This window comes from Notechis scutatus, chromosome 1 (genome assembly GCF_049901735.1).
Source record: "Notechis scutatus isolate UNSWTSFEM ecotype Mainland chromosome 1, rNotScu1.2, whole genome shotgun sequence".
NCBI lineage: Eukaryota > Metazoa > Chordata > Lepidosauria > Squamata > Elapidae > Notechis > Notechis scutatus.
Window position 1 is genome coordinate 158,090,094 of NC_142009.1, and position 22,962 is coordinate 158,113,055.

Here is a 22,962-nt window from a genome sequence, read left to right on the forward strand (position 1 = left end):
TAGCAACAGAATGTCAGAGAGAGCAAGCTATGATCTCTAGCTCTCTCTTATGGTAATTGGCAATATAATCAACCAATCGGAATATAGTATAAATCAATACAGTGATTTTGTCTTAAAGCTACAAACATACATTGTTGGTTTATATATTGCCAATCCAACTAATTGGTGTACAGATTCCTAACAACACTTTTCGAGAGAGGATAGAACTTACAAAAGGAGGACTGTCCTCCCTAAAGAAGGATAGTTGGTCCCCTTAGCAGTGGGGCTTGTTGGGAGGGGAAAAGATGGCACAGAATCCACAAATCACTCCCCTGAAACAAAATCACATTAAATTGTGTAAAAGGGACAAAACTGTCTGGCTCCATTGCTGAGGTGTGGAGAAGGTAGGCCCAAAGTTAGGTAAATTTATGTTGACATATTTTTCACCTGACTTGACTTTCCAATCATTATGGAAGCATTTTTTTTAGATGCAAAACCTTATACATATCTATGCTGAGTCCCGAATCAGAGATATTTCTGATTTCCAATATTTTCATAATCCAAATGATTTCCTCTGGGTAAGTATACTATGCAATTGAATCTTGCTGAGAATCTTCAAGAATGACAAATGAAGTGCAGAACTTGTCATCTGTATGATGTTCTCAGCAAATCATCTTAACTTTCTCAGCACAGCTGCTGTATATTGGAAGGCTCTTTTTCCCTCATGACATGGGTACAGTTTTGCGCTTGTGCACATGCAAGGTTGTTACCTGTTTCAACTATTTTGAAACAGTCTGTTTACAAGCTTATGAAAGGTAAAATTCACAGAAAATGGCATATGGGTGCTGCATTTAAAACATGTTTTGCATTCACTGCTCTGTTCTTAGATTCTCTGAATTGGATGAAGAGCTCATTGATGCTCAGGAGGACTTTAAAATTATTTGGCTTTTTATATTAGTCCTCTGTGATACTTCCCATCATAAGGTATTGAGAAATCCAAAGCACATATTTCACAGATGTAAGTCTTCTGCTTTTTGTGGAATATGAGGAAATGGGTGGTTCTGCTTGATGAAGCATAGTGAAATAATATGTTCTGATTTTCCTTTTCTTTTTCCCATATAACTTTCCCATCAGGGGTGGGATGCTACCGGTTCTGCCTGGCTCTATAGAACCAGTAGCTCTGAAGAGCAGCAGACACAGAACTGCTTCTGTGTCTGCTGCTGTTTGGCCCACCTGCCCACCTGGGCTCTTACCTGTCCTTTATTTCCTGCTTTTTCAACCTCAGCTGCTTGGCGCGGCACAGCTGAGGTGGAAAAATCAGGGGAAAAGTTGCTTTCCAAACACTGCGCACCTGCATGCAGCGCTTTTCAGCTGTCCGGATGGCACAGCTCAAGCGTTTTGTACACGTATGCAAAGCGCGCATCTGGCGCGCATGCACGTGAAGTGTTACAGCCAACCGGTAGTATCACCGGTTGAATCCCACCCCTGATTCCCATGCTATGGACTTCCATAACTGATTCAGTCTCAGTTGTTTGTTTGACTTATATATAACAACTTTAGTTCAGGAGTGTGACAACAACCACTGAAATAGGGTAGGGTGAAAAAGAATGACTGATCCAAAGGTAGTCAATGAGCTTTGATAACTGACTAGGGTGGAGTAGAATCAGTTAATTGTTTCCTATATTGTTGGATCTATCTCTTTGTGTTTTGGGAGAACAACTGCATCTTGGAGGATGGGGGGAGGAGTAGAAAGAAAAACAAAAATATTTGGGTGGTTGGTCTGTATAGTGAAAGAACTATGTCCCTATTTCTAAATGTAAATGTTGGCAGCTTAAAATCATTAAAACAATGTGACATGCTGCAAATTCTCTTCCTCCTTATCCATCTTTTTATTTTATAAAAAGATTTACAAAATAACAGAGTTGGAAGGCATTTCTTTGTGGCAGTCCCTTAGATATTGGAAGACTACTATCATGTCAGCCCCAGTCCTTCTCTTTGTTAGAGTAGACATTCCCAATTTCTGCAGCTGTTCTTCATATGTTTTAGTCTACCGATGCCCTTATCATCTTTGTGCTCTTCTCTGGACTCTTTCAAGGGTCTCAACATCTAATTGTATCATGGTGAGCAAAACTATATGCAATATTCCAAGTGTGGTCTCACCAATGCAGTATAAAGTGGCACTAACATCTCATGTAACCTTGAGTACAGAAGATAAACATTACAAAAAGTAAACAAATACTGAAATTAAAAAACATTTAATAAATTAAAAAAAACACCAAAATGACTAAATGATACTTTATACTTTCTTTCAATTTCTCAAAATAATACTGCTACCATCCAGGATTGCAATACTTCCATTTTGTCTCCTTCTTCATCAAAAGGGGAATATCACAACCGGGCTATCCTTTTACACAATAGTAGATATAATTACAGTTAATCCTGGAATATTTGATACTGGGGCAATGATTGTTAAATAGACTCGATAGAGTTTCTTATTATATTAGAAAAGACTTTAAAATTTGTGGTTATCATTAGATTTGCCATTAGATGTCAGTAGCACTTCTCATTTAGTGATCGAAACAGTTAAACTCAAATAAAAGGCATCGGCAGAATGCCTGATTGTACACACTGACTATTTCTCAAACTTGGCAACTTTAAGATGCATAGAGTCCATGTCCCTGAATTCCCCAACCAACTGTTTGGAGAAGGTGCAGAAACATAGAAGCTCAACTGATGGAACTGACCCAGGTATTCTGATCAAACTTAGCCTATGTCCTAATCTGAGAATGAGATGAAGTATTTGAGAGCGTGAAGACATGGGCAGAAAGCAAAACTGCACCTTCATAATTTGGTTTGTCCCTGTGTGTTATGCCTCCATGAGCAAAGAGCTGGCATAAGGCTATAATCTCCCTCCCTTCCTATTACCCCCCCCCATCTCCTATTCAGACTTAGCATATTCAGGTAAGCATGGCGTAAAACTAGAGGAATTCTTATTGAATCTGGGCACTACAGATTAGTAAGAATATTTATTAGTTTGAATTTTTAAAGTGTAATTTTCCCAAATCCACAAGATACTTTAAATAACCAGGAAATTCCAAAGTTGTAGCTAAATTGGGAATCAAAGCAATATTGCAGAAGACAATCACAAACTATTCTCTACAGTGATGAAGAAGACTACAGGGTACAGATACAGATAATCAGAGTTGGAAGGGACTTTGTAGGTCATCTAATCCAACCCCCTGCCCAAGCGGGAGACCCTACATCATTTCTGACAAATGGCAGTCCAATCTCTTCTTGAAAGTCTCAACTGATGGCGCTCCCACAACTTCCGAGAGCAAGCTGTTCCATTGGTTGATTGTTCTCACTGTCAGAAAGTTTCTCCTTGTTTCCAGGTAAAATCTCTCCTTGTTCAGTTTCCATCCATTATTCCTTGTCTGGCCTACAGGAGCTTTAGAAAATAGTTTGACCCCTTCCTCTCTGTGGCAGCCCCTCAAATATTGGAAGACTGCTATCAAGTCTCCTCTGGTCCTTCTCTTTACTAGACAAGCCAAGCCCAGTTCCTGCAACCGTTCGTTGTATGTTTTAGCCTCCAGTCTCCTAATCATTCTGGTTGTTCTTCTCTGTACTTTTCTAGAGCTTCAACATCTTTTTTATAATGTGGTGACCAAAACTGGATGCAGTACTCTAGGTGTGGTCTTACTAAGGTTTTATAGAGTGGTATTAGTACTCCCCTTGATCTTGACTGTATCCCTCTTAACAACTGTTAATACAAGGGTTTATCTATAAAGTCACCCAGAATTTTAAAGAAGTTTTTTCCCACTGTGATATCATCAACAAAATCATGCTGGCTTCCATAATAGCATAATTATGATTTGGCCAAGTAAGAACAAGGAAAATATGGAGGAAGGGGAAAAAAATGTCAGAAGAATGGCATCAAGCAGTTTGACTCAGAATTAGTCAGAAATGAAAAAATGAAAAACTGCTGGTGACCTTCTACTGCTGCACCATAGAGAGTATCTTAATTTACTGCACCTCTGTATGGTTTGCCAATTGCACAGTGGCAGATAGGAAAGCACTCCAGAGGGTTAACATCATTGCCCAGAAGATCATTGGTTGCCCTCTCCCCTCTTTGGAAGAGCTTTATAGCTCCCCCTGCCTTAAGAAAGTTCAAAACATTCTCAAAGATCCATCTCATCCTGAGAACCTCTTTTTGAACTATTACCACCTGGCAGACAGTACAGAATAATAAAAGCAAACACAAATAGGCTAAAAAACAGCTTCTATCCCAGGGCAGTAGCTCTTTTGAATTCTACTGTATAGTGCAGTGTTGGTGCAGTGTTGGGGTTTTTTGGTTCAATGTGTGGAGTGTGAAGGATGTGTGTTTGTGTTTATTTTCATGGTCATGATGTGTACTGAAGATGGTGTTTGATTTCGTTGTATGAGGTGCAATGACAATAAACTAAATTAAACTAAACTGGGAGAAAGTGGCTAAGTTTCAAATTGAAACAATTCGTGGCACAACTTTCTTTTATTTCTAAACTATACAGGCATAGCAAGTGATCTCTCAGAAAAGCTACAAAAAGAAATAATTTATTTTACTGACAGATTTACTAACTTTAGGAGGAAGGTAGAACCAACAGCCAGCAATGTGCTGCAAATGGAAAGAGAATATAAAAGTTGTTAGTAGATATTGCTAACAGTGTCTCTTTAAAAAATGTTTTTTACCATATTTCTCAAGATCATAATGTTTGGGATATTTGGATAACAAGGGTCCAATCATATAGCATTTAGGGCATTATCCCCAACTTCAGAAAGAGAATCGAGTTACTCTTCTGGCTTTTCCTCTTGGCCTCCAAGGGTACCACTTTAATCGGGGATTTTGGACTTCCTAAAGCCTTGAAACAGATGTGCAGCAGGGTTGGGACAAAGAAGAGGCTGGAAGATGCCAAGGACTTGAAGAATACCAATTGGAAGAAAATTTCTACCAGTTTTTCAGCACAAAGAAATGTTTTGAAAAGCAGGAAGTGGTGGAGAGAGCTATAAACAACTCTCAAATTACATTCTGGCAGGATTTTGAATTATTTGGAATGTTATGATGTCAATGCTAGAACTGAAGATTTTTTTTAGCTTGGCATTTCTTTATTTTATCTGATTTATATCCCATTATACTCTAGGGACTCATTGCAGCCTTGGGTAGTTTTTCTGTGAACCTTTCTGAGTTGTTGAGTTGAAATATTCTCCACCCATCTTTGAATCCCCCCAAAACTATGAGATTCATGAAATTTGGTGCTTCTCCGTTGCCTCTGTTTTGAGTCTTTACCAAATAGTGCTATCTTAATTATGTAAGTACAATTCATAATAAACAAACCAACTAATTGATTCCAGATGCCCTTCCCCTTTAACATGTGACAAACTGATCATAGAGTCTAAGCAGGAATGAGGTAGATCTGTCAGCAGGACTCTATTCACCACTTCTAGATTCCTTCCTGGTCCTCTTCATTTGTGACTTGTTTGGCTATAATCCAAGTTGAATAAAATAATATTTTTAAGAAACAGATGGGTGTCAGAGTCACAAGCAGTACTTTAATCTGGAATGTACCTTCTTTTTTTAAAAAAAAACAAGTTTTATTTTCAAGACAAACAATACATAGATACACATAAAACAAAACATAAAAGCATAAAAAATCTCTTATCTGAAAGTTGATTAGTCCCGGGTTAAAACTCCTGGTACAGACACAAATTCAAATTCATATTCATTTTACATACCATTTCATATCTTATTAACATTTTCAGTTTTCTATATGTCTTCTCCTCTCCTTTAAATTTTCTCAATTTTATTTTATTTTATTTATCTCCTCTCAATTCATATCATAATATTTATTATTCTTTGTCTGTTCTATTCCAGCCAGCCCTTTATTTTCCTTCTTTAAAAAAAAGAAAAAACTTCTCCTGTACACTATATGGAGTATGATGCCTTTATCTCTTTCCCCTACATTTATAATACTTAATATAAAACACCTGACATATATTGGGATTCTGTCTGGTACATTCTAAAATTATACTATATTATCAAAAATAATACAAATCTATTCATTAGTATTAATATTCATTCATACCTTAAACATTTAAATCATTACTTTTCAATTAAATCACATACTTTTATGGGAGCCCTATTTTCCATAGTTATATATTATATCCCTCATCATATATTATAGCTCATTATTTCATTAAAAAGTACCTCCTTCTTCTACTTCAATTCTCATTTCACATGAAATTTCGCTAGTATACCATATTCTAATCATTGATATTAACAATCATTTATATCTTAAACATTTTATCCATTTCAATTAAATATCATGCCTTTATGGGAACACTTATGCTTTTCAAAGATTATTACCCCACCCCACATCACAATCTTAAATCATGTTTCGTTACAGTACTCCCTTTTCTTAACCAAAAATTTCACTAATTTATGTTAAATATTTTATCACATTTTAGGTTACATATTGTTTCTAATTTTCTATGTTTACTTCTAAATACAAGTATAAAAATGCAGTCTTATGTATCTTTCTAGAATCCCTTTAACCATAAAGCTTATCCATTATCTCTAAAAAAAATTTGCTTCTTAACATCTTGCTCCCCACCATTAGGACTTCTCATCCCTTCCTTTCTTTCTTGTTTCTTCTTCTCCTTATCCTCTTTAACCCCTTGTCTCTCCACCTCCCTTTTATTCTGCTTCCCCCCTTTCTGTTGTTTCTTAACATAATGTCCCCTTTTCACCTTATTCTTCTCTTTTTGGGCTATTTTTCCAGATCTTAAAGACCTTTTCCCCTTTTTCTCTTGCTTTTTCTCTTCTCCAGTCAAAGTAATTTGTTCATCAAAGATGGCTTCTCCTTCTTCTTTGTCCCCATCATCCTCATTCTGCTTCACATAAATATAAACCGCCATTTCCAAGTATTGAAAAATAGTGTCAAGACCATCTTCCCCTCCTTGTTTTTCTCTTTCAAATTTTTGATATATAAGTTCCAATTCACCGTCAAGGTTCCCCCGATCCATTTGGATCTGGGGGATATAGCTGCCCCGCAGAGGCAGCTGAAGACAGGGGGGATCCGGCAAGGGGTTTGGGGGTGTCGCAAACCCCCTCCCCAGCCAGCTAAACCCCCTTTTCCCGAGGCGGAGGAACGGCGGTCAGCAATGGCCGCCACGAAGAAAGCTGCAGCCGGACAAGCAGGTGCAGGAGGGAGGAAGCTGAAAGAAAAGTGAAAGTTGATTCTAACCGGGACAAGACGGGAGAAAATGACCTAGAATCTTGAAGGCTGCTAAGTATATATTGTTCCCTGTGAGAGTTTTTAAGCTGCGAATATTCTAAAGGGGAAAGTTTTTTCTTTGTTCTACTCTCCTTCCTAAAGTGACAGCGGAAAAAAAACAACAACCTTTTTGGCTGTGAGTGGGAAGGGAGAGTGAAAAAAAGAATTAGAGCAAAGTTTGAATAAGGAGAAGATTGCCTAGAATTACAAAGAGTTTAAAAACTTCCAAAAAATATACTTGAAAAGGATTTGTGATTACTTTGGCCCCAGGAAGAGAGAGTGAAGAAGAAGAAGGTATCTAAAAGAAATAGTCTGTTTGGATTGTTTGGTGACTTTGGAATCTTTGGAAATTACTTCTGATTAAATCATCTGGTTGGTTGTTTGGAAAAACTTTTCTTTATGTATGTAATAAATGCTGGCATACAGATGCTTGAGTGTTCTCGTAGATAGTTAGGGAATTGGTCCTATCATGTCATGCTATTTCCCTATTATGCCATTTAAATGTTCCACTATTAAATATCCTTGCAAACAGTTTCACATGCCAGTGTCCAGCTCTTTTGAGAGAGACCATAATAGAATGGCAGCAAAGAAGGCTGTCTAATGGTCAGAGCAGATTTGAGGGTCCACATCAGCCATGTAGAACCTCCTTCATCCCACCCATTTCTAGTCATTGACACTGCCAGTAATGTAATGTACAGTATGGTAAAGCTTAATAGAGTGACTGTTGTGATGCTGTTGGACAAATGAAGAATATAGAATTTTAACACTTTCTAACTAATGACAACTTAAACTGTCTAACTAATGGGCTGAAGATAAGATAGAGCAGGGATGTCAAACTTGTGTCATCATGGCGGCATCATGTGACATATAGGGACTTTTTCTGCCTTCGCTAAACTGGGCGGGGGCGAGGCCAGCATGTGACGCATCTGGTCCATGGGCTGCAAGTTTGACACCCCTGAGATAGAGGCAACATTATGGGAATAGGCACAAAAGGAAGATCCAAAACATATTTGTACCATGGTTAGGTAAACGTGAAGATCCAAAACATATTTGTACCATGGTTAGGTAAACATGTGAAAAGATCAATTTGATCATCCTCCAAATGCATGGATTTCAACTCTGGAATTTCCTAGCCAACATGTTCATTGCTAAGTGTTGAAATTCACAAATCTGGAGAGAAATCTGAAGGATGGTGCAAACTGGTTCAGAGGATAAATGAGACTAAACAAGAAGAATGTTTATTGTCAATAAGCCATCTGTTTAAAAAAATGCATTAAGAGGCAGTTTAGCCTACTAGTTAAGGTACCAGTCTGGAAACCAAGAGATTGGGAGTTCTAGTGCTGCTTTACCATGAAAGCTGTCTGGGTGACCTTGGACCAATCACTCTATCTCAGATCACAATGTCAGGCTCAGGTAACAAATCAGTTGGTCAATTTCTGTCACAACCAATACAACTCTCTTGATTTGGGGGGGAAAAAAAGGACTGCACAGATGTGGGAAAGTGCTAGAAAGAAAAAAAAATCAATTTAAAAATGCATCATAAGTAACTTGTCCAAAAAGCCACCCAAAGGTTAATGCTTATTTCAAGTTTCATACAGAAATCTCTTCCACTGAAAAAATTGTGAACTTATTAAATGTATTGTGTATATTAGAACAGATGAAGCAATATAGCAGTATATCTAAACTACAGATAGTGTGTGTGTTTAATTGATGGAAATGTGCATGTGCTTATCATACCTGAAACCATAATTAAATATGCAACCATGTATGTAAATTAAGTGCTATCAATATAGTATCTTTCAATAGCTGTTGATACTGGAGCTTTTTCTTGAAAAATAAACTTGTGTGTTAGAAACTTGGAAAGGGAAAATGAAGACATAATTTTAATCTGCCAAATTTCTGATTGATGGTGTACCATTTGTTTAATTTTAGTATTAGGGCTTTCATTATAGTTTTGAAATTCACCATACAGGTGAAACTCGGAAAATTAGAATATCGTGCAAAAGTTCATTTATTTCAATAATGCAACTTAAAAGATGAAACTAATATATGTGATAGGCTCATTACATGCAAAGCAAGATAGTTCAAGCTGTGATTTGTCATAATTGTGATGATTATGGCTTACAGCTCATGAAAACCCCAAATCCACAATCTCAGAAATTTAAAATATTACATGCAATCAATAAAACAAGGATTGTACACAGAACAATATCGGACCTCTGAAAAGTATAAGCATGCATCTATACTCAGTACTTGGTTTGGGCCCCTTTTGCAGCAATTACTGCCTCAATGTGGCGTGGCATGGAAGCAATCAGCCTGTGGCACTGCTGAGGTGTTATGGAAGACCAGGATGCTTCAATAGCAGCCTTCAGCTCTTCTGCATTGTTTGGTCTCATGTCTCTCATCTTTCTCTTGGCAATGCCCCAAAGATTCTCTATGGGGTTCAGGTCAGGCGAGTTTGCTGGCCAATCAAGCACAGTAATCCCATGGTCATTGAACCAGGTTTTGGTGCTTTTGGCAGTGTGGGCAGGTGCCAAGTCCTGCTGGAAAATGAAGTCAGCATCCCCCATAAAGCTCGTCTGTGGAAGGAAGCATGAAGTGCTCCAAAATCTCCTGGTAGACAGCTGCATTGACCCTGGACTTAATGAAGCACAGTGGACCAACACCAGCAGATGACATGGCTCCCCAAATTAACACAGACTGTGGAAACTTCACACTGGACTTCAAGCATCTTGCAGTGTGTGCCTCTCCATTCTTCCTCCAGACTCTGGGTCCTTGGTTTCCAAATGAGATGCAAAAGTTGCTCTCATCAGAAAAGAGGACTTTGGACCACGGAGCAACAGACCAGTTCTGTTTTTCTTTAGCCCAGGTAAGACGCTTCTGAAGTTGTTTGTTGTTCAGGAGTGGCTTGACAAGAGGAATATGACTGAAGCCATAATCATCTCAATTATGACACATCACGGCTTGAACTATTTTGCTTTGCATGTAATGAGTCAATCTCATATATTAGGTTCACCTTTTAAGTTGCATTACTGAAATAAATGAACTTTTGCATGATATTCTAATTTTTTGAGTTTCACCTGTAAGTTCTATCATGATTTAGCTGAAGTGTTAATCCTGTCTCTTTTACATTTAAACAATGTGGTGGGAAATCTTCCAATAATGCTTCCAAAGAAGCTATAAAAATGTAGCCCAAAATCTCGTCACAGAGAAAAATGAGTAGTGGATATTAAGTAAATATAAACACTGTATTTTCTTTCAAATCCAGAGTAGATTCCACATATTTTATCCCATTACAGGTCACTGTTGGAATGTTCCAGGGAGATACTGTAATACTGTATGAAGTTGTAATTCTCCTGCATCAAAAACACTCTTTGATGTTTTTATTCTTTACACAATACATGGTATGAAGGGTTTCTTATTTTGTTTTGTGCAGCGTTAACCTGGCCCAGGTTGCTTACTCATTTTATTGGTAGCTGTAAAAAGGGATAAGTAATAATACTGTTTTGTACTTTTGATTACACACATTTTAGTTTCCTGCAAAAAAAATCATGTATGGCTTAATTTCTGAGACAATGACACCTTTGTATAAATTGAAATATTATATGTACAGAACGGAATATTATTTTCATTTGGGACTTTTGTATCACAATGTGGTTTTTATTATAGCCATAATGGATTTGTTTTAGAAATGATTCCTAGTTCTGTACCAAAGAAAGAAAATAGAAGATCTTCTTGCCAGGTGTGTATAGAACAGCAAACAGTTTATAAAATTGAAACAAGGGGTCTCAGATATAATATTAGCTCTAGCAGTTTCTATCTAGAGGGTAAGTAGCACCATATTAATATATTGTGGCAAAAGCTATAATCTGAAAGACTAACATCTTTATGTTAACAGTTTTGATGGACTGAAGAATGTGCTAGCACGTGTATCACCTGATTCCAAAATATGACTCGGCTTTTCAAATATCCCATAGAATTTATTTTATTTATAGAAATATAGTTCTGTTGAATACTGGCAGTTCATTAAAGAATTCTACTCCCTCTGAAATAGTTTCTGAATTTGTTTATTAAGATTAGGCATGCCTGTGGATGTTTAATAAATCAAGAATAGAACAGTGAACTGAGTGACTTTTAAGAATTCTATAAAAGGCAGACAGCCTTGTTGAATTATGAGGAAACAAGACAATGTACCCAATCAGCATTGAATTTGGCAAATAATATCCCTGTCATGTGGAGGAAGTTGACTTAATGCCACAGGGGAAATTTTGATTCATTTTGTGGCATATTTGTACACCGCCTAAATGCAACTTTATCTTCTTATCATTTTATCATTACTTGCAGAAGCCCTCCTGAATAATACAATTGCCTTGAGGAGTGAATTAATTTCTCTCTGGATGAAGTCACAATGCCTGGTGACATATCAGCAATATGTAGAATAGCTTTTACTCATTGTTCAACACAGACTTTTAAAAATAAGAAGCAAAATGTACACTCCCACACACCTACATCACTTATAGAACATGAACTGTAGTGCCTTTGGATTGGATATGGTTACTGATTAAGCATGCCTGTGATCTGGTAATGTTGCTTGGTTATTTTGGGCTGCCCATAGATAAGCATGTCCATAGAAGCTGGAAAGTCCATTAGAATAACAAAGAAAAAATTTCTGTTTCTTAGGTTTCTTCTGTGTCTTAGTTCTGTGTATGCAACTTCTCAATCCATATATAGAAGGCTTGGAGTTTGTGTTAATGTTGCAATACACACTGCTGTTTCTTCCGCCTTATGTCCTTGCCTGTATGTGTTGCACTTCTTGCAGTTTCAATAAAATGATTTTTTTCCTGAAATTTCAGTCACGCAGAAAAATTTGTTCTGATTCAAGTGTCCTTTTGTTTGATAAATTAAAAAACCAAATTACTAAGGATGTAAGGGTAAAAATTTAAAAAATATTTAAAATCAAACCATGCTGTTTCTCAAACATTAAAGAGGGAAAAAGCCATAGAAAAAGATGGAACAATTCAGCTAAAATTACTTTAAGTTACAATCTTAAACTATTTGTTTTTAATTCAAATAATATTAAATTGAAGTAAAATGTCAATGTGTCACTTTATTCTTTATTTAAATTAATTTGTCTAGCTTTTTGAATAATGTTCAAAGATATTTACCCTTACAATAGTAAGAAATTGAGTAAACTGGTGGCTGACAAAAACTGTTCAATGTTTATATTGACCGTAAAGCCTCAGAAGGAGACAACTGATTTAATTTGTGCTGATTTCAGAAGCATGGGTGCATCTAGGAATGTTTTCTTCCTGGGAAATTTATTTTATTCCCAGTCTAGCCAATTGCACTGGAATTCTCAGATGGTTTCCATCTGGCAAGTATTGGCAAGTATTTAGTAAGGCTAGAAACTAGGAGACTATGAATTCTAGTCCCACCTTAGAGATAAAGCCAGCTGGGTGACCTTGGGCTACTCACTCTCTCTCAGCCCTAAGAAGAAGGCAAAGGCAAACCACTTCTGAAAAACCTCACCCAGAAAACTACAGGGACTTGTCCAGATGGTCGTCAGGAGTCAACACTGATATGAAGGCACAAGCAAACAAACAAAACATCCCTTTGTCAAGCTGGCTTAAGTTCTGGATCAGCAAAATTTGGAAAGTGCTGCCAAGGAAGTCTTTACTTTTTAAGGGATATTTGTTTATTTAGAAAATATATATAGCTGCTTACTAATTCACACCACCTCTGGGTGGCTTACAAACAATAAAAATACAGTATACCCTCACCCCCAAGACAATAGACAGTCAAATAAGGCATTTGATGGATGTTCTGATCCAAACCTTGTTCCAAGGAAACAAACACCAAACAGAGGTAACAGCAAAACCTTTTAATGCTTATCTATGAATTCCATTCATTCGTGGTTAAAAGGCTGTTTCAATTGTCTCTGATAAGAACGAGCCTTGCCAAGGTTGTGGAAGTCTGCCAAGAACATTAGATTAAAGTTGCCAAGAAATATTCCAAAAGAAAAGTCTCCAACACAAACCAGGATAGTCCTAATGTCCACAAGGCTTGAAGTGCAAGAACTTCTTTGCTTCCTGCAAAGAACTCCGGTCTCTCAGCTGGCTTTTATCTCTTGAGGGAGGGGTCATTACCTTGCAGCCTTACTCCTGAGTTGCCCATGCTGCTGCAACTGCTCTTCCCTACAAGCAGCCCTGCATGCATGCGCACTGGGTACAGGCTCCTCGGGGTCCTCTGCATCACTGCTGCCAGCCTCCACAATCTCTGAAGGCTGCATTTCATTCCCTGATGGTCCTGGCCTCATCCCTGCATCACATGCAGGCCCCTCATCTGAGTCCTCGCTTTCTGAGACCTCAGCCATCTGCACCTGCTGCCGGCAAACCACAACAATGGGCTCTGTTATGTTTGAGGCATGGGTTTAATGAACGGAGACCAGACTGTAAACCTTGAACTTCAGCTCTTTATTCTCAAGCATAACAGAGACAAAAACCCTCGGCTAGCAGTCACTCTTTTATAGAGTAAGCTGCTATCCAGATAACCAATGGATAGCATTATAGCGTTTGAATCTTGGCGCAGCCCGCCAACAGCCAGTCAGATTGCTCGGAATGAACCAATCATAACTTGCCATTATATGGGCCAATAGGAAGTGCAGGATTACGATCCTGCTATGCAAATGAATCTTTATTAATTACATTTCTTTAGTTCACAACAGGCTCCACCTCATTCTGAGTTCCCCAGACCCACTGCATGTGAACGACAAGAGACAGTCCCTCGGATAACCTGGTCCCAAGCCATGAAGGGCATTAAGGGTGACAACCAGCACCTTGAATTGCACCTGGAAGCAAATCGGCAACCAATGCAGCTCCCTGAGGAGAGGTGACACATGTATACACCAAGGACTACACAAAACCATGCGGGCCACTGCATTTTGAGCCAATAACATTGATTTCAACCAATAATAATGATTTATTTTAAAATATTGTTACAAAGAATACAGTCAGATAATATGTGTGAACATATTAAAATAATATGAAAGAAATACCTCTGTATGGCACAAACTCCAACAATGAATGAAACTACCTAGCATCTTTTATTCCCCTGCTTGTTTATGCTTCCCAAATATGTATTTTGGAAAAAAATAAATTTAAAAACTTACTGGGGTGGTTACATTTAAAGAATATATATTATGGGTAGCTATGTTTTTAAAAATCTACCTTGGTTACATACAAAACTCTAAACTAGGCAAAAATGCAAACAGTAGCAAAATACAATCTGTGAATACAATAAATATTTCAACATATATTGAAAAACACACACCAACATTTGATGGAACAAAATGACATATTCTGACATCTTCCCATTTTTCATCCTAATTAATAACACTGCAATCTTGTCTTAATTATATAATATATGCTTTTCAATACATAAAATGAAAATTCAAAAGTAAAGCAGATGTTAGAAAGAAGATGTAATCCCAGAGGCATCTTTTTCTGTTGTTCAAATACCATCAGAAAACTTAACCAGCTATGTCCTCATTGAGAAAGGAGGCAGTTTGGATTCCCAGCTTCAGTTTTCACTGAAGCAACCTATTGTTTCAAAGTACATTTCTTTTTACAAACGTTAGCTATGACCAACAGAGCTGGGAAGGAATTTCTGTGTTCAGAGTTGCTTTCATCAGGGTGGCTTTTTCCCCTCCCTTTGGCCCTCTGTAGAGAGATAAGAAAGACTGACAGCTGTTTAGTTTGTTCACATTAATGTTTATTCACAAACACAAAGTTGTGTTCTTTAAACCCACCCACAACTCTTTTTGGTGCCAGATTCATTTGGGTCAAATTTATAGGAAAAGTAGGCCTGTCACTAAGAGTTTTCTGTTACAGACTTTAAGTCAGAGTTTTAAAGTTCTACACCAATCCTGGGGTTTGCACATGTCCAAATGTACATTTCTGGTCATATGAAATAACTACAACTGATGTATATTATGGAACTCCCAAGACACCTTCAGTGTTATGCAGCATGTGCACTAGGAAAACAGAAAGTACTTCCTTGTTACCCTTCTCATGTTAAAATCTCTCTCTCTCCCTTTCTCTCTCTCTCTCTCTTTCTCCCCCCTTCCCTCTCTCGCCTTGTTTACTTGTTTGCTTACATATTTGCATAGTTTCAATGTGATCATAACTTCACATCTTCTTTATAAAACAAATTCTAAAAAAGTCACCATTGTTATAATTCATAAAACAACTATAACATCTAAATGAGTCCCCTGCCCGTTTGATAAGAAGTATAGATGCTAATTTCCAGTTGGAAAAGCCACATATTAGAGAAACAAGTCTTCGAATAGCACAGTTGGAAGGGATCTTGGAGGTCATCTAGTCCAACACCCTGCTCAAGTAGGAGAGTCTATTCCAAATATTAGCCTCTACCTAGGACTGAACTCACAGCCTCCTGATTGTGAGGTGAGAGCTCCACCTTTTAATTTCTTTCCAAAGTGGGATTACAGTCAGGGCAAGCTGAAGCATGGAGAGAACCATTCCAGGAAGTCAAGGCCCTACCAGATAGATGTTCTAGCCCCAACTGCTTTCACCTCATGAACCAAAGGAATCTGGAAGATCCCCTTTCAAGTAGGCCAGCCAGATTCAAATGGGAAGAAATGGTTCATAGGATCCCTCATGAAAAAAGTGGGGGAAGTTTTCATAAATAAGCTTAAACTTGAACTAAACTTGAATGTTTCATAGCCTTCCACAAACTCTGAGCTTCTGAATCCTTCCTGTACAATTTTTCCATTTCTCCCTTATCCCTAGTCTGGTAATTGTTTCCTATTTTCTAATATGTTACATCTTCATTGGCATATAGGCTAAATTCAAATTTCATAAAAATAAAACTCTCCCATTATCACAGGCTTCAGATAGTTTCCAAGCCACAGTTGTTCCATGGATTTTTCTGCTCATTGCTTTTGGTAAGAACACCCTATAATAAGTTTTCAATCATTTTTTCTTCTTCTTTCAGAATTACATATTTGGTAAGACTGAAAGCATAGCAATTTAGCTTTTATCTTGGAAAAAGAAGTTACAGAAAATGAAACTACACCTGTCCAAATGCCATTCAGTCTAGCCATTCAGGGCTATTCTCCCCACATGTCAAAGTAGGTGAAGTCTGTTTTAGAAGCAATGCCTTCTCTACTTCTGTGAAGTGTAGGAAGAATGTTCTTATCAGCCCAGAGCAGCTCTCTAACAGTTGTTCAGTCTATGCAATAGGAGTAGTATGGGCACAATAATCATGAACTTGTTGCAAATGTTCTCCTTTGCAGTATATATTAGATATATGTATTTAATATTTGTTTAGGAGGCAGGGCAATCTTGTAGACAGTTCTGAAAGTTCATTAGAACAACCAGGTTTCAAACTCTAAGTATCCACTGAATGTTTTCAAGAATTAGGTGAACTAGACAGGTTTATTTTTTATCTAGCTGTTATCTATTTCCCTGAATATAGCTCCCTGTTTCCTCCCAGGAGTTTACAAAAATGCCTAAATAACTGGTTTCACTTTCCTGAGATGGACCATTGATCCTAAAATACCACTACTGCTCCTGTCATACAATTTTTTTTTCTGAGGGGAAGAGCTTCCTTCTATATATTAGAACTGAATATGGCCTACAGAAATCTGGGGATTTAATTTAATTATGGCAATTTACACCAGAAACAAATGTATGTGCATCATGAATGCATTTCTGCTATTTTTCTATTTACGATGCCCACAAAGGCTATCAACAGACCCATAACACCAGGTTAAAAGCTGATAGCAAGAAAAGAAATAGTGTAGTAAGAAAACTTGTTTCTGTCTGAATTCAAATCAGCAAAATTTTGTTACTTGAACTCCCAAAACCCTCCTATGATAATGGGCTGTAGCAGAGATTAGGAGTCAAAGCTAGAAGAAAGCAAGAAAGGAACTTTAATTGTAAAGCTGGTTGTTGTATTTGTATATAACTTCGCTTTAATGTTTTAACTTGGTAATACTATTAAGTTTTTGAAAAAATATATCTAAAACAGAAAAGTAAATGGTTGCTTTGACAATATGTAACCATCTGTGTGAAGAAGAGAATGGAATCAAGCTATATGCATAACCAATTCAGTTAACCGTCTGGCAGGTGATGTGAATTTGTTTGATTTGGGTAGTTAATGGCTCAGCGCTTCAGTGCATTTCTTCTGAATGGGGCAATCAATTTAACTGCTGAAAATAAAGCAGCTGTGGAGACCAATGACCAAGGATTTGAAAGGAAAGGGTTGTCCTTGCTTAGTGACACTTGCCAATTGGAGCAGAGGCATTCACTAACATTTACCGGTTGTCATCTCTTCTCCCTTCACAAAGTGGAAAACATTTAGCTTTGAGGCAAAGCAAGCCTCAGGATACATTTGCTGCAGACTGGGGAAGCGTTGATCATGTCATGCATTCCTGTTATTTTGAAAAGATAAGTAGATTCTGCTTATGCTGGGGCAAGCATGAATTGCTGACCAGCCTACTGTGAGGACAGAACATGGAAACATCTCTGGAAACTGGAGTGAAAAGAAACTAAAATAGATCCTAATTCCAAAGTAGCATTGGGATTTAGAGCTAGTTTGATGAAGTGATGGACCAGGAATGGGGAGGTTTAGTCCTAATCCCACTTAATCATGGAAGCCAATGGGAGATCTCTGGGCCAATCACTCTCTCTCAGCCCTAGGAAGAAGGCAAGGCCAGCCAATTTCAAAAATGTTGCAGGGAAAACCACATGAATGTATCTGTATAGTCACAAAGAAAGTGAAGGGGCAGGGGTGATGATGGGTGGAGAAAGCTTTGGAATTACTGCACAAATAGCAGCAAGAATGCTCTTGACCTAGTATGTTATGCAACTTTTATGAGCCTGTGGGTGAATTGGCAGACAAAAGAAGTTTTGTTAACTATCTGAAGGATTACAATATGAATTCGGTTATTATATGCCACTCCCATGGCAGTTAGAAGCTTTGCAGTTTTATCGATCCTTTTAAAAGAGAAAAGCTGAAGCTGAGAGGCTCGTGTAACTGACAAGTCATTAGGTATGTGGCTCTTCAGCTGAAGAAAACAGGTGAATCCAGAGAGTCATGTCATACTTCAATTCTCCATTAATTCATTTCATAAGAGTAATCTACACTAGAGACTTGTTAATTACTATTAGCTCTAGATCTCTGTTAGATCTCTGTTAGTTATTATTAGCTCTACTATTAGCAAGGAGCTGCTGATACAGTTCTACAGAGGAATTGTTGAATCTGTCATCTGCACCTCTGTAACTGTCTGGTTTGGTTCTGCAACCCATCAGGACAGACACAGACTTCAGAGGATAATTAGGACTGCAGAAAAAACAATTACTACCAACCTGCCTTCAATCGAGGACCTATTGCACGAGTCAAAAAGAGGGCTGTGAAAATATTTACAGACCCCCTCACATCCTGGACACAAACTGTTTCAACTCCTACCCTAAAAGTGACACTACAGAGCACTGCACACCAGAACAACTAGACACAAGGACAGTTTTTTCCCAAACGCCATCACTCTGCTAAACAAATATTTCCCTGAACACTGTTCAACTATTTACAAAGTGTACACTACTATTACTGTTAATCTTCTCATCACTCCTTATCACCCATCCCCTCCCACTTGTGACTCTATGACTGTAACTTTGTTGCTTGTATTCTTACGATTTATATTGACTGTTTCCTAGTATGATTTGATCGCTTATTGCTTATCTATCACTATTATTAAGTGTTGTACCTGATGATTCTTGACTCTTGACAAATGTATCTTTTCTTTAATGTACACTGAGAGCATTTGCACCAAGACAAATTGCTTGTGTGTCCAATCACACTTGGCCAATAAAGAATTCTATTCTATTCTATTCTATTCTATTCTATTCTATTCTATTCTATTCTATTCTATTCTATTCTATTCTATTCTATTCTATTCTATTCTATTCTATTCTATTCTATTCTCTAGCAGAGATCATCCATCAGAATGGATGTGGTTGGCTTTCAGCCCCGGATCTATCTTGATTCAGATTTGGGGCTGCCACAAGGGAGGATGGGTAACTGTGGGAATGAGAGAGTAGTGAGAAGGGAGGATAGCCACAACAACATTCTTTCACCAGAGCTCAAGGTCATGTCTCTGGAGTTTGGAGGGCAGTGACTGGACTTGGCAGGAGTTCAGAATGGAGATGGTTTGGAGAGTGTGACTTGAGGGTCATCAGTAAGGGGCTGAGTGTGGGTTTTAGTGCAGCAGCGGAAAAAGCGGGAATTCAGATCTGGGTTTTCTCCAGATGTGCCAATATGACTTCTCTAATAAATTCTTATTTGGATGGACTTTGTCTCAGAGTGCTGAATTTGAGATGGAGAATTTGGTTGGAACGCTGTGTGAAATTGAAAGCCCACAGTGCAGTACCCCTCTACATATGCACCCTGCATTAGAATTCAGTCATCCCATTTTGAGGTTAATATTATTATTTCCTACTCTCCTACCAATTAATGGTGCTGATATAAATCTTTACTCTGAGAAGGTGGAGTAGTAGTAAAGGTCAGTTGAAAGAAGAGAACCCTCAATAATATGTCTATGAGAAATGACAGGTTTTGCAAACATGTCCTTTCATTTCCTGAGGCTTTAATTCATCCCTACCAAGAATTTATGCACAGCATACACATAGAGTCTCATTGCCTGTTTAGTTGCAAATAACTGTTTAAATATGGATGTCTTGTGAGAAAAACAATTGTTATAATGCCCCTTTTGTCAGTGTGTTGCAACACTGCAGGCAAGTGTGTAAGTGCTGGAGTTTGCATTACATTAAGTTGAACCTTTTGTCCTTTTGATGAAGCATCCAGATTCAGCATATGTTTCTGTGCCTAGACAATTAATATGACTAATAATGCAAATAGTGGATAGTTTGCTAATAAGAAAATATCCCCTTCCCTTTCTTTTACCATCTGTAATCCATCTTTCTTTTATCTGAAAGGAACAAATATGCAAAGCATTGTATGATTCAATAAGCAAAGAATTTTGGATATAACATAATGCTTGAACAATGGGAAAACATGTACAGAAAAGGTTTTAAATTTATATTCTAAAAGAATTTTTTTATAAAATGATGTACTGTTTGTATCTAACACAGGACAAATTGTCAAGAATGTACAAAGATACTTATTGGAAATGTAAAGGTAAAGAAGGAACTTTTTACCATTTATGGTGGACAGCAAAGCAAAAAAATATTAGAGTAGGATTTACATCTTAATACAGAAGATTCTTAAAGTGAATATAAAGATAAAATCACAGACTTTTCTTTTAGGCTTAATGGATAAGGAACTTGAAAAAAATTAGAACTTTGATATTACATGTATTGACATCAGCAAGAATACTTATGCAGAGAAATGGAAGGATACTTTGGGTCCCACAATGGACGAACGGCTGAAAAATTTGATAGAGTTAGCAGAGATGGCTAAATCGACTGCTTTGATTAAAGAAAAGAATGCAATTAATTTTGTTTCTCTTTGGAGCCACTTTTGGACTTTGTGTTTGAGGTGGAAAAAAATGAAACTTTGATTTTAAGTTTTGCTAATTAGACAGGCTTGTTGTTACAGAATTATAGCAATAGTTGTTATAAAATTATGACTTGAAAAGTTAGAAGAAGGAAAAAACTCCAAGAGCTTAAGAAGACGAGCATAGGCCCTGTAGACTTGGAACACGATCAAAATGCAGATAGTCCTCGGGTTACGACAGATCACTTAGCAGTGGTTCAAAGTTACGATCCCCCCAAAAGTACTTAGGACACAGTCCCAAAGATTTGAATGTTGCAGCACCATAGCAGTCATTTATTTATTTATTTATTTATTTATTTATTTATTTATTTATTTATTTATTTATTTATTTATTTATTTATTTATTTATTTCTTACAAGATAATAGGTATAAGTATAAACAGTTATGAATTCATGAAATGGATACATATAAGAAAAATACAAGAAACAATAGGACAGGGACAGTAGGCATGTTGGTGCGCTTACGCACACCCCCTACAGTTCTCTTAGGAAAGGGGTGAGGTCAATAGTAGACAGTCTAAGGTTAAAGTTTTTGGGGTTTGGGAAAGAAACTACAGAGTCAGAGTCAACCACATCATTCACCGTTACGGACAACCACAGAGATACTGCAGTATTCCCTCTGCCTATTCCCCTCCCTCCAGGGATCTAACAGGCACTGGCACTGTTATGCTAGCCCACCAACTCCTCCCCACCCCATTACCAATCACTCACTTACCTATTGAAGATCCAGAGTTCCAAAACAGGCTGACCACTCCTTCAATTTCCTCAAACAAGTTGTCTCCTCTTCAGCTTCTCTGCTATGGGGTTGGCACAGCAGCATGGTTTCTTTGCCTGCTCCCAGTGCTCCAAAGGTGGGATGAGCATGCCTTGCTCGGTTTGGCTGACTCACTGAGGCTGCCTGTGCAGGACAACTGATCTGCTTTTGGAGCACCCGGGGCAGCAATTGCGCGCTCCTTGAAACCTTCCTTCTCTTTGCAAAAGCTTTTGAAGCAGCGAACAGAGGCCCGAAGGAGCCCAATCTTCTGAAGGAGGCCTGAAGGATCAGACAAAGAAACCTTAGCAGAGAGGCTGGAGACAAGAAAGCTTGTTTGATCAAGATCTTTGAAGGGTAAATGGATCTCCAGAGGCCCAGTGTCTGTGGAGATCCAGTGGGACAGGATGGGGTGGGGAAGCATGAGATATCTCAGTGGGTCGGGCTCAGTGGGTCAGGGTCTTCCCCACCCTGAGATAGGTGAAAGATGAGATGGAATTCATCTGGGTAACCTGGAAAATTTACTAAGTGGAGCATAATAACCATATCACAAAGGTCCCTACAGAATTCACACTTCAACAAGACATGCCCAGGGATGCTTTTCAGAGGAGTTGTAGTAAACCTATGTTCTAGCAAAGCAGATGGGGGAACTATTTGGCTTGAGAGAAGGCTCTATAATAATTATTAGATGGTTCCAAGGTGGCAAATTATTATATTTTTTGGGCTACAGGCTTAGTTTTAGGGCAGATTGTCACTGCACCCATAAGCTGCTAATATCCTGTGCTAATGACAGCTCAACTGTAAGGAGGCTTAAGAAAATCTTGTATGGACTGAAATACTTTGCAACCAGGTAGAAGCTCCAGGACCTTATTTATTTTGTTATACATACCTCTCTAGTTAAGAAGAGGCCATTGTCATTGGTTCATTCAGTAGCACCTGCTTCCAAATCAAATTAAATTTAGCAAGAATATTGAGGAAGCCATTGCAATCTACACTTTAGTTAGACCAACCTCCAGCTTTAGAGGTACACTCAAGAATCTGACATACTGTTTTCAGGAACTGAAGTAGTGTTGTTTCTGACAATGTGGTTGGGATATGGTTTTGAGCACCATATAAAACTGAACCTATGACTCAGATTCTAATAGTTTGATGGCAGTGGGCAAAAAACTGTTTTCTTTTGAGTAGAAGACAATAAAATACCAGCAGCACTTCTTTCTCAAAGTATGATTAAGAGTGCGTATCAGATTCAGCGGAATCCCAAACAGTTCTGGATGATTTTGGATTGATTTGGTGGCGGCATGAATCAAAGTGGGATTCTTTGAAGAAGATTAAT

General features: G+C 37.9%; 1 long non-coding RNA gene across 1 annotated transcript in view; it reads right to left on the reverse strand.

The window, feature by feature from the left end:
* LOC148133066 (uncharacterized) overlaps positions 1 to 22,962 on the reverse strand; it is a 117,128-nt gene that overhangs the window by 12,922 nt on the left and 81,244 nt on the right. The window contains exon 2 of the long non-coding RNA XR_015746424.1: positions 21,594 to 21,911. This is a non-coding gene — a long non-coding RNA (uncharacterized LOC148133066). The remainder of the gene's footprint in view (positions 1 to 21,593; positions 21,912 to 22,962) is intronic.